General features: G+C 38.6%; 1 protein-coding gene across 1 annotated transcript in view; it reads left to right on the top strand.

Moving 5' to 3' along the window:
* The first annotated feature begins 3,900 nt into the window (after positions 1-3,900).
* The window catches only part of LOC144654557 (adenosine receptor A3-like), a 35,206-nt gene continuing 21,736 nt past the window's right edge, over positions 3,901-17,370 (top strand). Inside the window, exon 1 of the mRNA XM_078514716.1 lies at positions 3,901-4,191. The gene's annotated coding sequence lies outside the window, so the exon portion shown is untranslated. The remainder of the gene's footprint in view (positions 4,192-17,370) is intronic.

Genomic DNA, 17,370 nt, shown 5'->3' with positions numbered 1-17,370 from the left:
AGCGAGAAAAGAACTAAATATTGAAGATTTCTCTTCGATGAGCCTTTATCCAGTAGAAAATCGGGTTGTATTTGAAAAAAGCGTCTTTGACAGAGGAAGCGGAGTTTTATTAAAGGAAATAAGTGAACGCAATTTAAAAAACTGATAAAAAGAACAACGTCCCAATTTGGATCATTCAACGGTAGAACAAACAGAACACAGTGATTAAAATTAAGGGCGTCAGGGGCGTAGCCAGCCTATAGGCCCGTAGGCCCGGGCCTACAAATTTTTCAACCCACTCGTATTTTTAAAATGTGTGATAGAAAAAAAATCAGACTGAAACTCTTCCAAGATAACTTGAAAGAAATTTGAAACGTACCTTAGCATAATATATTTCACAACTACCCTTTTGATGAGATCAAGGCTCATCTACAAAGTGCAAACTCGGGAACCTTCTAGACTAGCCAGGTGACAGACAGACGCACAATGGCTTGCGCCGTAAGCGACAAGTGCGTTTATTTTGGAATGAGTGAAAACTGGCGCAATTCTCTCCTATGAAATGTAATAATTTAGGTGCTGTCAAATGCAAACATCATCAGCAGAAAGTGAATGAGAAAGCTTTTTTGCAGGGATTTCAATAAAAACCAGCCTGACCGCCAAGCAGTCTATCGCCGCCTAGGGCCTCTTACTTCCGTTTGTTAAGATTTCATTTATAAGATTTGCATCTAAAAAAGAAGTTTGTTCAAAAAACCCTTTCTGTGAATCAGTGAAAGGTTCCGGCAATTCTACTTTTTCATAAAAAGGTCAATTCTTATTGTTGAAAACAGCAGAAAAATCAAGTTTCTGAATTTAGTTCACACAGTACAAATGCGAAATTGTTGTCCTTTTTGTTGATGCTAGGCGAAAAGGTTGAAAGTTGAAAAAGGTACCCTTTTTTCCTAAAAATGCTGGTATTGTTAGCTTTTGATTGAAAATATTTGCACGTCAACATTGGCCGCTTTTTATGCATTTCCCACTGTTCCAAAAAAAAAGCTACAGATAGAAATGTCCATCTTTTCATTGCTAAGAAGCAATGTTATGGTTACTACAAAAAGGTACCTTTTTCAAGTTAAGAAGCAATCTTATCAAAAGCGCGAAAAAGGTACCATTTTCTCACTTAGCAATAATCTCATTGAAAGTGCGAAAAAGGTACCTTTTTCGCTGCATTTAGAAATGACGTTTTTCATGCTATTGGGATTGGAAAGACATTAAAAATCCTTCTGATTGACAGGTGTCAACTGTTGACGCCATTTGAGTAATTTTTCTGCTTGAATCGACTCCTACAAGTTTATTCACTAACTAGTCAAAAGACAAATATGGCGAAATATATGGAAAGCAACGTCGCTTTAATAACGAATCTTACTAGAGACAATAAAACGCTCAAACAAGTCAGTGAAATTCTCAGGCAAAACTTTCCAGAAGTAACAAGAGGCTTTTCATAAAGAAACGCGAGATAAAATCTTTTACTCCTCGTCTGTTATTTCTCAACAGTACGAAAAAATAATAAAAGGCCTCTGCGGAAGAGAGAGGACCGAAAAATACGCTAATGTTAAATAAACGATGCAATAATTATAACAATATTGAACTTACATTTCTATTAAATAGCAGATACGGATTTTGTTAGGCCGGGAACAACCCAACGCCCAGGCGTTTTCAGGGGAGTCTCAGGGAATAAGAATCCCCTAAAAACACCTCGTACCGAGAAAGCTAGGCTCTGATGGGCTCGTAATATATTCATCCGAATGGCGTCAACGGTTGACACCTGTCAATCAGAAAGATTTTAAATGTTTTTTTCAATCCCAATAGCATGAAAAAACGTCATTTCTAAATGCAGCGAAAAAGGTACCTTTTCGCACTTTCGATGAGATTCTTTCTAAGTGAGAAAATGGTACCTTTTTCGCGCTTTTGATAAGATTGCTTCTTAACTTAAAAAAGGTATCTTTTTTGTAGTAACCATAACATCGCTTCTTAGCAATGAAAAGATGGACATTTCTATCTGCAGCTTTTTTTTTAACAGAAGGAAATGCATAAAAAGCGGACAATGTTGACGTGCAAATATTTTTAATCAAAAGCTAACAATACAAGCATTTTTTGGAAAAATGGGTACCTTTTTCAACTTTCAACCTTTTCGACTAGCATTAACAAAAAAGACAACAATTTCGCATTTGTACTGTGTGAACTAAATTCAGAAACTTGATTTTTCTGCCGTTTTTAACAATGAGAGTTAACCTTTTTATAAAAAAGTAGAATTGCCGGAACCTTTCACTGATTTCTGTGTTAGCCTGTTCCAGCCGAACGCCTGGAACAGGCTATTTCTGTGGTCAATTAAAATACCTTAAAACATGAAATTTTCGCAACACTTTAATTTCGCGATTTTCGCGATTTTAAAAATATCGCGAAATTAAATTGTCGCGAAAAACAAGTGTCGTAAACATTAAATAACGCGAAAATTGAGTGACCGTCATTGTGTCCATTATTGGAGAAAGGATGAATTTATTACTTATAAAACGTTTAGAAAAGGAAGTTCTTAATCACTGCTGCCTTCCATGTCCAAGCAACACTTCTTTGGTGCATTCATCAAACTGTCCATTTAATGATTTTAGATTCCACGTTCTTTGTGGATGTAACAATTAATTCTCATCGTTGTATCTACTTGTATCTCTAAATGTATAAATTGTCTTTTAATACAGTTACGAAGACTTCAGCGCCTCTTGAAATCTTGGATAGATACGACATTTTCGTAAAATCGCCAAATTAAAGTGTCGCGAAATATCTGATCTCTTTTATCGCGAAAATTTCATGTAATAAAGTAATCATCAACAGCACTTTCTTTTAATGCCCATAATGCTAAAAATAGCATTTCCGAGTTTCTAATTTTCATTTTTTTTTCTGGGGGAGCATGCCCCAGACCCTCCAAGGGAAGAGGGGCCTTACAGCCCCTTTTGTGGTTACCGTCGCGTATTACACAATCGAAAGCCGCTTATAAAAAATGTTCTTCAAACCCCTGACTCTTGAAGAGTCTTGATTCGTAAAAACTTCTCCGGCGGACCTCCTTCGCCCCAACCCCCTTGATAAGCAGCCCTTACGGGCTGATTGACCAGGCCTACAACTCTTCAAAAAGCTGGCTACGCCCCTGGGCGTGTTGGTAAAAATACAGCGTTATCTGAATCAAGTCAAATTTTAAAATGAAAAAAGTGTTGTTTGTGTCTAAACTAAAATATTAAAACTGTCACTCTTATCGCGCGGAAATGTTCCCTGTCGCAAGATATTGCCATTTCCTATAATTGAAAGTGAGAAATTTTATTTGCGGGATAATTAAACAAAATCGTCGATATTGGTAAATAACGGAAAGAGCGAAAAAAAGGTCAACAATGACTACTTATTGATAAATTTACAACGAGTGAGTTAAAATACTTCAGCTGAATTAACTCAGTATTTTTTTCGTCAGTTTAACTGATTTGATCAACTTAGCAATTTCCCGCACACCAATCAGAATCGACAACTAAATAAATGCTTAAAATATCACAGCCCAGAACAATTCTTCGGAACAAATAATTGTTGCTTTAGGTATCGGCAAAAATATAACCCAAACATTGATGTTTTAATTAAAGAAAAACCCAAAAACCTTTAACATCACTTATCGGTTCAAAAACATAGTGAGGCTAAGATAGCTCAATGTTTTATTTGATCGAATTATGCAACGATCCGGCATTATTACAAATTATTTTTCACATTAGAACTGTCCGGGGGAGTAGAACAAAAAAGAACAATATACGTCAAATGTAAGAAAAAACATGTCACATCGCGTTTAGTTCAAGATACACAATATATTGCTTTCTCCATAGCTTGTTCTTATTCATTTCAGCTCTAAAAATGATTCCGACATTTCATTTCGTCTAATTATCCGAACCGCGAATCAATTTATCAAACCAAACATCCGCTATTTACAAAGATGATGAAAAAGCCCCGGGCTTTTGAAAGTTGCCACACAGACGGAGAAGTAGACTTGGCATTTGATCGGAACTAAAATTAAATAGAGCCCGAAAAAAATAACATTACTTCAATAAAGCTGACCGACACAAATTTAAAAGGCTATTTCCAAGAAGCGCCGGGCAGTCTTGGAGTGGAAACGATGCGTACATGTTTTTATTCCGGCCGTTGAAATAATTTGAGGTAAGCAAAAAAAGTTGTTTTTTGTGAACGTGATCAAAGTACAAGTTATTCATGACTCTCTGTATGCGTTCAGATTTAATTACGTTTGGATATCAATGCAAAATCAGGTAAGAATACAGTTTAAATCCAACTTTCTCAGTAGCACATCTTGATGTGTGCCCGTGTATAGTACACTGAACTAACGCCTCGAACTATAAAACGTGTGCTAGGAAGCTCAGGAAAACATTATACCAACACTCGACACTGCGTCGCTTTGTGACAGAAGAAAGTTTGAACCTAAACAGAATAAACTCCTTTATAGTTTAACCAAGGTCCTCGATTGTTAATTTACCTAGCTCAATTTTTCAAGTTTGTAGCCATTTGTTCTATTAAGAACTTACATCCAATACAGAAACAAAACTCTGAGTAGGATACATGGCTAGAACTGTTATTTAGTTTAAATCTTATAGTCTCAAAATTTCAACTCAATAGCTTGTACTGAAGGAAAGTTAATGAGGAATCCTTTGGTTTATCTTCCTGCCTATGCTTAAAATAGTCTCAAAACCTCTCTATCAAGTAATGCACTCCAAAGTCGATGACCATAGATGACCATACAAGAGTCATTTAAAATCGTCAATTGCTCCCTTACTCCCAAAATAACCTCGGGTTGTCATATCTTTTCTCAGAAATCAACTGTTGGGGGCATTAAATCATTTCTACATTTGCTTCAAATTAAAATGTAATGAAAAAACCAGCTGAGGACTACATGTTTCACTGAAAATATTTTTCATTTGAAGTTGTTCATTTTATACTCAATTGACTATTTATTTAGAAATGATTGAGATTTAACTACATAACCGTTTGACGCTTGGAGGGTTTGTCGGCCTATTTGATGTCTTTGTCGGTCCAATTTTAATAAAACTCACTCGTCACTTTATGTTGAGAATGATAAAGTCATAATTTATATTCTACGTTAAAAGCATAATTATAGCTTTTTCGATCACTGAAATTTTCCCGAATTCACACAAGGTGTGAAAAAAAGTGTTCATTTGCAGTGGAAAGCAAGTTTAATTCAAGACAGTAAGTTATTCAATCAGTTGACAGTACAACACCGAGTATAATTTATCATTCGAGAATAATGATATCTTTTATCTTTATTCAAAAAATTGACCTAATCAGTTGGTGCAATTCATTAAACCAATTTGTGTGACAAATATCACGGAAAGAAATTTTGATTTCACTTTTAATAATTACAACGAAGGGCCACTCTTAATATTCTTTCAGAAACTTCCAGACATAGGTTTGGATCCGGTTGGGTTATCTGACAACCTGAAAAACAACCAAAAGCTTTACTGCAAATTGACAACTGACAAAACGGCCAACCTTTTATTAAAAGGCAAAACTTTAACTTCCCTTCCAAGACGGCCAAACTTTTATTAAATGGCAACTGAAAGCTAAACTCGACTTAGTACTTCCTTACTCTGACAAGACTACGAAATTGCCCGGTTTAGCTGACAATGGGAATAGCCGAAAGGTAATAACTAAAAGTGGCTATAAGCCACTAAACTCGGAAAAGTTATTATGAAACAAGAATCGAAAACAACAAACTGACAAATAAAGGTTTGCTAATAAAATGATGTTATACTTTTCAAACTTCTGTTTACTTCACTTTGATTGTCATCAAATACTGATCGAGAGCAGACCGAAAGGCCAAGAGATAGAGTTCCCATCTGTTGCAAATTGATTTCTTTCTTTTTATTTTTCCTTTTTGTTATTTGAAGGTAACGAAAAATAATAATAATAATAATAATAATAATAATAATAATAATAATAATAATAATAATATCATTGGCTATAAGTCGAGCGATTTTTTTTCACCAAATCGTACTGAAATAAATTCATCTTTAGCTGAGTGTTTTGGGTTAGTTTTTTTCTAACTGGTTCTAAAAAACCAAAGGTTTACGGTCTCGGCTTATAGCTGAATAAATATCATAATATTATTTCAAGAAAACTGACATTTATACAATATTTCGGTTGGTGACTAAGCATGTTAATTTTATGTAATTTAACAAGAAATCTAGGTATCAGAGAAAAGGTCTAATTCTCTAGAGGCCTTAAAACACTTGCACGCATTGCGTGCATATGTCTAACAGGAAACGAGTGAAGGAGTGATGGAGTGAAGGAGTGAAGGAGTGAATTCACTTCGCCCACTACAACTCTTTTCCGAGTTAAAAATGAGTAACTGAGATTTATTAACCGGGCGGGGAGACTGGGCCGGCCCGGTTCATAAATCGCCCGGAATTTTTTCGTCGTATCGTTCCAGACCCGCTCGGCCACTTTCTTGGCCAGGATTCAAATCACGCACCCTTGATGTTTACTCGGCAGAAGCTATTAAATCACTCTCCTATTTTAAATTTTATCTAATACCCTCAATTCTCTTAAGCGTGAAATATATATATTTTTGTGTTATTCAAGCGTTTGAGTACTGGTTTGCGAAACCGGTGATTTTTTTGACACGTCCAAGCAATTATTATTTTTTTTTTTGAAAACTGCTACGTCAGTCACGCAATGATTTTGCAGCAAGCTTCACGCATAACTGCTTTTAAAAAAAGGGCTGGTAGCCAGAGAATTTTTGAGCCGGAATACTTTGAAGATGCTCTTCATTTAATAGAAAAAATTATGTCCATTTTCATCCGTGTACAGTTGAGCCGGCAAAGTCGCGTATCAGAGACGATTGAATGTTTGCACAGCGAAATAATCTTATTTTTGTTCTTGATGTAAAAGCTTTACTTACACACTTCCCAAGACTTCAGTCAACAAAATGGTAATGTATAGTATTTCTACGAACTATGATGGTATTTGTGAAGGTATCCGCAAAGCCAGCAAGTAAAACAAATGGTCTGCAAAATGAAAATGAAATCTTGGCGCGGGTAATTTAATACATGTAATTAAATTCTACCACGGCATGCAAAATTTCACGTTTTTGAAATTTTCTAAATCTTTTTGCCTTTTAAAATGTTTCTTGACCCCATCTTGAATAAAAATTCATCTAAAACGTTTTCATGTTTCTTTTTTTATTTTTTCACATTTGTGTTTAATAGTTGCCTTTTTGGGCTTTTGAAACGAACACGGCATCTATTTATAGATTGAGGCACCATGTTGATGTTTACATATTTGCGTTATTTGTCGTAGTAGTTCACTCGGCCGCTTTCTTGGCCAGGATTCAGATCCCGCACTTTTGATATTTACTCAGCAGGAGCAATTAAAATTTTATCTAATACCCCGATTTCTGTTAAACGTGAAAGATATATTTTTGTGTTTTTATTCAAGCGTTCGACTCAAGCGAGTACTGGAGTCCGAAACCGGTGATTGTTTCGACAGGTCGCTGAGGTCGATGTTTTTGCAGCAAGCTCCTGCATTTAAAAACGGCTCCAGACTCTACTTTGAAGATGCTTTTCATTTAGCAAGAATTGTGTCCATTTTGTCTATTTCCATCCGTGTACAGTTGGGCCGACAAAGTCGTGTGTCACAGACGAATTGAATGTTTACACAACAAAAGAACCTTATTTTGTTCTTGATGTAAAAACTTTACTTGCACGCTTTTCAAGAACTCACAAAACAAAATGGAAATGCAAAGTAATAATATAATAATTTCTTCAAACTAGAATGGAATGTAAATCGGTAAAGCCATCGTGTGAAATAATAGACGGCAAAAATGAAAACTTGCCCTTTGGCGCGTATAATTAATTAAATTTTATCACGGCATCAGTATTTTCACTGCTTTTAAGGATTCAAAATTTTTAATGCAATTCAAATGTTTCTTCGCCTCATCTTGAATCTTTTTTTCACATTTAGTTAAGATTTTAAACAGCATCTGTTATCTAATACATGTGGTCTAATGCATGCCCTTTTTTAGTCTTTTTATTTTCTTTTGTAATTTTGTTTAGAAATTTTTCTGTTATTCTTGATATTTGACTCGTTTTATTCGTTTTTTTTATTATTTATGTTACTCGTTTTATTCGAGCAGGAGCCAATACTGTAATTTTCTGGTTACTCCGCTCTTTTTAGCGAGGAATATAAAATATATATTTTTTGTTTTTCATTCAAGGGTTTTGAGTTTCAGTCGGAACCGAACGGCGATGGACACACATGTAAATTAGGAGTTGTGGCACAAACCGTGACAACTCGCTCGGCTCGCCCGGGCTCGCCTCGCTCCTTGTCACAATTTGTGTCCACAACTCCTAATTTACATGTGTGTGCGGAACGCAAGACGCCTTTCTTACCCCTCTCGCGAAACGAGTTGCAAAAAAGGCGTTGGCGGCACCTCTAACGGCCCGCAGCAACAGAGAGCGCCACCTGTGTGCTAGATTTATTTTTCAATTGAACAAATATTTTTCTTTAGTATATGCAACAGATGGCTGCCGCAAGATATTCGTCAGAAGTTTTGCAAGCTAAGATGGAGGAAAACCTCCGTGAATTTCAAAGAAACCCCCAAAGAAATTTGTCTTTTTCACTCGCCCACACCGATTTTAACGAATGGCTTAGAGTATGGAAAATGGACATACCCGAAACTGACACAAACAACAAAGATCTTTTAATTTTTGCAAAAAAACACAAAAAAAAGTTTTATGATCTTTTGGAAAGCGAAATTGATGACTTACGAAGCTTAAAAGCAAGCTTTGGACTTAAAGTTAAATTTTCGATACAAAGAGACAGAGTTACGCAACACATGAACCACTATTTCAGTGAAAGAGAACCGCACGTGTTTTCAAAAAACACCAAAGAAGAAATCGAAAAAGAGTTTGTCAGATTTATCGAAAAAGCAAAGGGAGAAATTGAGGCTTGGTCAGAGAAGGGCTCGGGGTGGAAAATTGAAAAAATAGAAATGGCGTATATCAATGTCGCGCGTTATCAGCCATTGAGAGGGGGGAGTTATCTGCCTTTACCACCAAAATTGGCAAACAAAAAAGCAGTTATTAACGTGCAAAACAGGGATAACGAATGTTTGAAATGGGCTTTGAGAGCTGCATTATTTCCGCCAAGAGATGGGAAAAATCCGCAAAGAACAAGCAGATACCCAGTTGACGACGGAATAAACTACAATGGAATCGATTTTCCAACGCCTCTAAAGCAGATTGACAGGCTTGAGGCGAAAAACAACAACCTTGCAATAAATGTGTTTGGATGGGAAGACGACTGTGTGATACCTCTCAGAACAAGCAAAAAAGAAAATAGCATTTCCCGTATAAACCTTATGTTAATTGAGTCAGGATTAATTCAGCACTACTGTTTTATAAAAAGAGTAAGCGCATTGCTCTACGATCAGACTAAATCACACAACAAAAAACACTTTTGCATGATGTGCTTGACCGGTTTTACAAGAGCAGACTTGCTCGAAAAGCACGAAGAAAACTGCAATGGAGTTAACGGCAGGCCAACAAGAATCGAAATGCCGGAAGAGGGGAAAAACACTCTTTCTTTTAAAAACTATCAAAAACAAATGAAAGCGCCTTTTGTAATTTACGCCGACTTTGAGGCATTGTTAAGAAAGATGCAAGGATGTAAACGCGAAACGCCCGAGGACCGCCAGAAGAGGAAAGATAAAGGAGAAGAACTAGAAGACTTGAAGAAAAAAAGCTACACAGAAAAGACAGAACAGCACGAAGCATGTGGATTTGCTTACACAGTTGTAAGGAGCGACGGCAAACACGAAAAACCTTACGTTTACAGGGGTGAAAACGCCGTTGAAGTGTTTTTGAACTGCCTTTTAAGTGAAGAGAAAAAAATAAGATTTGAATTGTCAAAGCAAAAACCCCTTGTGATGACTTCGGAAGACTGGGAAAAATTCAAAAATGCAACCGATTGCCACATTTGCGAAAAAACGCTGATGAAACAAAACTTTTTAGACTCGTTGCCGGTTTGGATTGGGTATTATGGTGAACTTAATTACTTTGGGCAGCTTCACAAAAAATGTTATTACAGCACGAAAAAAGCGGAGCAAAGCCTTGGTACCGAACACCACTATGAGCTAAAAAAGCTGACACAAAACACACACATAGTGGCCGCAAAAAACCAAAAAAAATGTTTGAAGTGCCACAAGCCGCTTATCCAGCCGAACTACAAAGATGTGGTAAAGGACCACTGCCACATAACAGGGAAGTTTCGAGGAGCCGCGCACAACATTTGTAACTTGATGATGAGAATAAATCCAAAAAATGTCCAAATACCAGTTGTATTTCACAACCTAAGGGGCTATGATGCGCACCATTTAATGCAGGCAATGTCAAAGATTTCAAAAGAGGCACAGAAAGAGGTAAAATGTGTCGCAAACAACATGGAAAAATACATCACATTTTCATTTGGCGGACTGCGTTTTATTGACAGCTTAAACTTTCTTCAAGGAAGTCTTGATTCACTTGTAACAGCGACACCGAAGGAGTCATTAAATATAACAAAATCTATTTCAACACAGTCTGATGAAAGTTTTGAACTTCTTTGCAAAAAGGGAATCTATCCTTACGAATACATGGACTCATGGGAAAGATTTAGCGAAACAAGTTTGCCTGAAAAAGAAAAGTTTTACAGCAAACTTAATGATGAGAACATAACGGATGAAGAGTACAAACACGCGCAAAACGTGTGGGAAACCTTTGGCTGCCAGACCCTGGGCGACTACCACGATTTGTACGTTAAGACAGACGTTTCTCTGTTGGCTGACGTTTTTGAAAACTTCCGAAAAATCTGTCTTGAGAAGTACGGGTTAGATCCCGCGAATTATTACACGACGCCAGGCCTTTCTTGGGACGCACTTTTGAAAAAGACAGGCGTGGAGCTTGAGTTACTTACGGACTATGAAATGCATCTTTTTGTTGAAAGGGGATTAAGAGGCGGAATTTCGATGGTAAGCAAGAGATATGCAAAGGCGAACAACCCTTATGTTGAGGGATTTGACCCGAGCCAGCCAAAAAAATACATAATTTACCTCGATGCGAATAACCTTTACGGGTGGGCAATGAGCAAGCCGCTCCCAAAAAGTGGTTTTAGATGGAAAAAGGTTATGCCGACAGAAAAAGAAATAATGACGAAAAAAGAGTTTGCAAAAGCTGGATGGATTTTAGAGGTGGACTTAGAATACCCGAAAGAGCTGCATGACGCCCAAAACAGCTATCCATTAGCGCCAGAGAAAAAGAAAATAAACAAAGAAATGTTTTCACCTTACCAAAAGAAAATAATAAAAAATCTTGATTTAAAACTGCCAGAAAGCGAAAAGCTTGTCTTGACTCTCGAAGACAAAAGCAATTACGTCGTGCATTACCGAAACTTGCAGTTTTATTTAAAACAGGGAATGAAACTCAAAAAAGTGCACAGGGTCTTAGAGTTTGAACAGGAATGCTGGATGGAGCCCTACATCCGGATGAACACAGAATTCAGAAAAAAAGCAAAGAACGACTTTGAAAAGAACTTTTACAAGCTAATGAATAACTCGGTTTTTGGAAAAACAATGGAAAACCTGAGAAACCGTGTAGACATAAGAATAGCGCGAAGCGACGAAACAAAGAAAATAAGAAAATTAGTTGCAAGCCCATTGTATTCAAGGCATGTAATGTTTTCAAACGATCTAGTTGGAATAGACATGCGAAAAAGCAGGCTTTTTCTTAATAAACCGGTCTACACAGGCATGACCATCCTTGACGTAAGCAAGCTATGCATGTATGACTTCTTTTACAACCATCTGAAAAAGGAGTACGGGGAGCGTTGCGAGCTTTTGTATACAGACACAGACAGCCTTTTGCTTGAGATAGAAACAGAAGACGTTTACGCGGACATGGCAAAAAACATTGACAATTATGACACAAGCGACTACCCAAAAGAGCATTCACTTTATTCAAACGAAAACAAAAAGGTGTTGGGAAAAATGAAAGACGAATGCGCAGGAAAACTAATTTCAGAGTGTGTTTGTTTGAGGCCAAAAATGTATTCAATAATGACAGAAGACAAAAAAAATATAAAAAAGGCAAAGGGGGTAAAAAAGTGTGTGATAAAGAAGCAAATTGAACATGAACAGTATAAGGAAACGCTTTTTGGAACAAAGCAGTTGTGGCATGGAATGAACATACTTAGAAGCGAGGGTCATGAGATTTACGGAATGCATCTCAACAAAGTCTCGCTGTCGCCTTTTGACTCAAAGCGATGTATAGCGGATGATGGGATACATACAAATGCTTACGGGTATAAGTTTTGCGAAACAGAACGTTTATAGCTTTTCTGAGCCCAAGGGGCTCAAGCACTAAGTGCTTGGTGGTAACTGTGTATTTGGAGGAATAACAAGCAATTCTTCACGCACGAAGCCGCGCTTTGGACCATCGTGCAAGTAATAAAGCACTGGCTGATTAGGTTTAGTAACAGACCTTTCAATGCTGTAGACTTTTAATGACCAAATCGGATCTGTAGCCCTTTTTACGCCGCCTTCCAGCTCGCCAGGTTGGTAGAGAAAGCGCACATTAACGAGAGAGGGGAGTTTTTTTTCTTTCTTGCCAACAGGCCTTGTATATTTTGAGGACGGTTTGGACGAAACAGCCTTTTCTTTGATTGCAGTAGCAGGTTTTTTTCCAGTAAGACTGGTTACTTCGTTGTTCAGAGCGGCAACAACTTCGGGTAGCCTTTTTACCCACGCTGTCGACCGCTGGCCAGATGGCAGGGTCATCTCGACACCGTACTGATAGCCAAACAGGCGCCCTGCCAGTGTTTGATTAAAACGTTCAACAATAGCTTGATCTCTGTGAATGTTAACACGCCCGCGTCTAATATAGGTTTTGTGATTTTCCATTTCTTTAGTAACAGATCCCATGAATTCGCGACCAGGGTCAACTTGCAGCATCTGTGGCCATTTTAGTGCACTTCGCCTGTAAATTGTCTGAAAACCTTTTTCAACCTCAGTTGAATCTTTGGAGGTCAAAGGCTCGGCCTCTTTGAAACGGCTGGCAACGTCAACAACAGTCAGCGCGTATTTGTAAACTTTTCGCCCTCGCGGCAGTTTGTCGTGTGGCAGAAAAAGAAGGTCCGCCTGGTGGACCGCGTTAGGGGTAGAAACATCGAATTTTGGGCGAGGAACGTATCGTGGTGCCGGAAGGTAGATCTGCCAAAGGGCCTGCTTAACTAGCCACTTTTTTGCGGCATCTTCGGAAACCTTGGCAGCCTCGGCTAATTTTTTTATCGCTGCAATTCCCTTCCAGTAGCCCTGGGGGCTATAGTAGACTTTCGAGATCTTTGCATCCATGCGTATACAAGAAAAAAAAGAAACGTTTAAAGAAACCGAAAGGCAGCGTACCCAAGAGCAAGAGCGCCTGCGCCAACGAACATCAGTTCACCTTGTTTCTGCTGCTCGCTTGGCTGATAAAAATCAGAGAACTTGGGTTCTTTCGGAGGAATCATTTGTTTGTCAGGATGTGCCTGGTTGTAGAGTTTGAAAGCGTAGTCTGTGTTCGTAAAGTTCTGTTTCGCTTGCTGTTTTATCTCATTGTTGGTTTCGATCCAGTCGAGAAGCTTCGTGCGGTCGCGAGAGTACTTCGCGTACGCTGCCTGGTAAGCCTCGAGAGCTTTGTCGTGTCTTTCTTTTTCTTTCAAAGCGGCGTCATCTCCGCCACCCAAAGCTCGAGCAAGATAGTTGCCGCCAATGAAAGCAGCAGCGTTCAAGATAGCTCCGCCAGCCATAATCGCTACGCTTGCCATTGTGTGTTTTTGTTCTTATATTATGATATTTTTTTTTAATTGGTGGGGAGAATTTTCTGGTCCTCGAGATACTGTTTAAGTGCAACGCTGCCAGCCACGACGGCTGTGAACTTTACATAGTTCATAAAACTGCTGCTTGGGTCAGATGTGAAGTTTTCTTTCACAACTTTTTTGGCAGCCCAGCCGATTCCGGCGGCGAGACCTGTAATGGTGGCGGCATCCATGAGTGTTTTCACGAGCTTGTTGTCAGACATGGTGTTTGTTATAAAATAAAAAATAAATATTTAAATTGAAAAATAATTTTATAAATTCTTTTAATCTCATCAAAGAGTTCTAATAAAAAAAAAGTTAATTGCTGAAGTCAGAAAGTAAAACAGAAATCACTTTCTTAAAAACTTTCGATGGTCAAACCAAGATCATCAACCGCAGAATTAAAGATTTTTTGCATTTCAGCAAACACCGCACATTTTGCTTTTACAATCATCTCTTTTCTTTTTTCTTCATTTTCTATTTTTTCATACTCTTTTAAAAGCGTTCTTAAATCACAATAACACACGTTTAAACTTTGCGCAGATTTTTCAGCAATTGCATAAAAATTTTTTAATTTTTCTGGTTCCAGCCGGTTTAAATAGGCTTTTCCCTCATTCAAAGCAGCTGTTGCTCGTACCTCATCTTTTTCAAAGCATTTTGAAAGCATAGAAAGCACAAAAAAGTTTCCAAAATCCATTGGGACAGACATAGTGTATGTCCTCGTGTCGGTCATCGTGTTTTGTATACTTTAAAAAATCGAATGTTTAAATGAAAATTATTTAATAATTTTTTTAATCCATCGGACGGATTCCTCTTTTTGAGCCATTTTGGTTTGTTGGTTGCGGAATTCTAGAGCCCGTTTGGCGCGTGTCTGAAGAACGCGTTGCAACCCTTCCAATACTTTCTGCTGTAACGCGCAAAGCGCGGGGTTCCTCTGGGACCCCTGGTGTGTCATCAGTTATAAGAGTTGGCGGAGCTTTAAATGTTGGACTTCTTTTTTCGTTTATAAAGGCTTTTATGTCTTCGCGTTTCACATAAGTTGTAACGGTTGCAACGCCGATACCAAGCAAAGATATCCATTGATTTGTGGTGAGACCGCTTGATTGCGGCTGAGCCTCGGGCGGAGCTGGTTCCGTTACGGCCGGTGGTGTTACACTTCGCTTAGCAGATGCAGATTTCTTTTCCTTTTCTTTTGCAATTATTGCAGCAGCCTCGACAGCAGCTTTTTTCTGTGCTTCACGAGCCTGTTTTGTTTTTTCAGCTGCAAGCTTGCCAGCAGCAACTCGCTTTGGATTTTTGGCAGGCTTTGTTGCTGGAGTTGTTGAAGTAACTTGTTTCTGTTCTTCTTGAGCGATCGGAGTTTGTTCGAGCTCGGCCATTTATAATAAAAAAAAAAATAATATTTAAATAGAAAATTGCTCAGCAAGATTTTTTGCTAAGCAATTGCTAAGCATTGTTCAGTAATTACTTAGCATTTTTTTAGCATTGCTCAGAAAAATCTTCAGTAGTGTTTGTGTCCGCATCTTTGGAAGCGCCTTTGGTTTCGCACAGCGAAGTGTGCGACTTTGTAGCTTCGTTTAAATCAACGTGCTTTGTTGTGATGAGCGCAGCATTTGCAACGGCAAGAAAGCGGCCGCATTTCAAAGCCAGACCGCCTGCCAAAGTGGACAGCTCTTTACTGATAATGTAGTCGTTTTTGAGTTCCTTCTGATAATCATTGACGTTCTTGATATTTACGGCCATACCAACGACTTTAGTAACAAGAAAAATAAAGCTGTCAATCAAGCTGTCGGTTGTTTTGGATCCAACGTATGCCTCATATCTCTTTAAGTACTTTTCAACTTCTTTATCTGTCAAGCGCTTTACCTGCTCGTGTGTCAGTTGCACACCGATTGCTTCTTTGGCTTTTCCTATTGAAACAAGGATTGCAAGCTGTTCACGCAAAGCAGGAATGTCAGGGCCTTGAATGAGTGCCATAGCGCTTTCTGTACTTTCTGGTTCAGCTCCTAGCAGTTCCATTACGGAAGCTAATTCTTGTTCACATGCAGCATCGGGTGAGGTTGTTGCGAACGGGTCAGCCATTTATTACTCTAAAAAATATGTTCAATAAAAAAATTTTGTGCCGTAAGGGTGGCGATGAGAAATGACAAGATGCGAAAACTTATTTTTTTTTAGCTTTAAAATGATTTCTTTGTAATCCTCATTGGCAAGTTCGCCAGCGTAATCCTCAAAGATTGCCTTCGTGGTCTTGGCAGAGGGGGTGTAAAAGAAAACGATTGCCGCTACATTTTCGCGGAATGAGGATGTTATGCTTGTCAATTTTTGAGTTAACACCCATACGCTCAAACCTGCGTGGCGAGCAGAGAAAGCAAGATTCACCAACTCCCCTGTTCTTCCTTTTACATCTTTCGAAGCAGCACAGTCGTCGAGGATGATAAGCGTGTTCGTTCCCTCAAAAAGAAATCTTGAAAGCCTTAACAAAGATTCAACCTCGTGCTGCTCACAAATTAAAACAAAAAATCGAAGATCTTCCTCAGCAAAGCGATAATAAGTCTTGTTGTGCGCGAACGTCGGGCAGATGAGCACGATGTAGTCAAACTTGCCTCGGAAAGGGCCACAAAGCTGATTGACCACGTATCTTGTTTTTCCTGAGTTCGTTGGTCCCACAATGAGGGCGTTGAAGGGTATATTGGCAGGATCCATCTTCGTTCGTATATGTACCTAAGGTACACTTTTTCAAAGAAAAAATTATAAAAGTACAGATTCTAACTGCCTGCCAATTATATTCATTTGGGCGTCGCTGATTACGTAAATGTGGCAGTTCAAATTACCTGAGCCGCTTGCTTTCCTCTCTAGCTCAAGCTGGACACCGTCCTTTGTGTTCACAAGGCGCGTGCCGCTTCCGTGCATCGAGTGGTCAGCCATGGAACGCAGATCAATAAGAAGGCCAAACTTGTCTTCTGTGTAAAACTTTTGCAGAGTCATGTGCTGCGTTTTATTTTTTTCTTTCATGTAGAATCTTTTAACTTCTCCCCAAATGTCCATTCCTTCGATGCCGTTGTTGTACAGCATGTTTGGCGAGCCGTTGACAGTGATGCTTACTTTTGTAAGGTCCGGGTTAATGTACTTTTCCGAGCTCCTTGCACCTTTGTTATATTGCTCAATAAATAGGAGCAAGATACCTTTCATGGACCTCCTCTGCGGGTTGACCCTTAGATTCAGACGTGTGTCGGAGCCTTTTGCAAAAGTCACCACTTTAACACGCTGGATGTGGTCGTAAGCGAACTCTTTGCCGCCCGAATAAGCGCTGAACGCTTCATCTGCAATTTCCTTGCTTCTTATCATCTCGTACTCCAGCTGGATGTTTGTCAACTTGTATTTCAGTTTTGTTGTATCTGAGCCTCTGACCACATGTTCGGCTGCCGCGAGCTTCAGTTCGAA

Source organism: Oculina patagonica, chromosome 5 (assembly GCF_052425735.1).
Source record: "Oculina patagonica isolate OP01 chromosome 5, crgOcupat, whole genome shotgun sequence".
Lineage (NCBI taxonomy): Eukaryota > Metazoa > Cnidaria > Anthozoa > Scleractinia > Oculinidae > Oculina > Oculina patagonica.
Note: the sequence above shows the minus strand (reverse complement) of the source record. Positions and strands in the feature narration are given on the sequence as shown.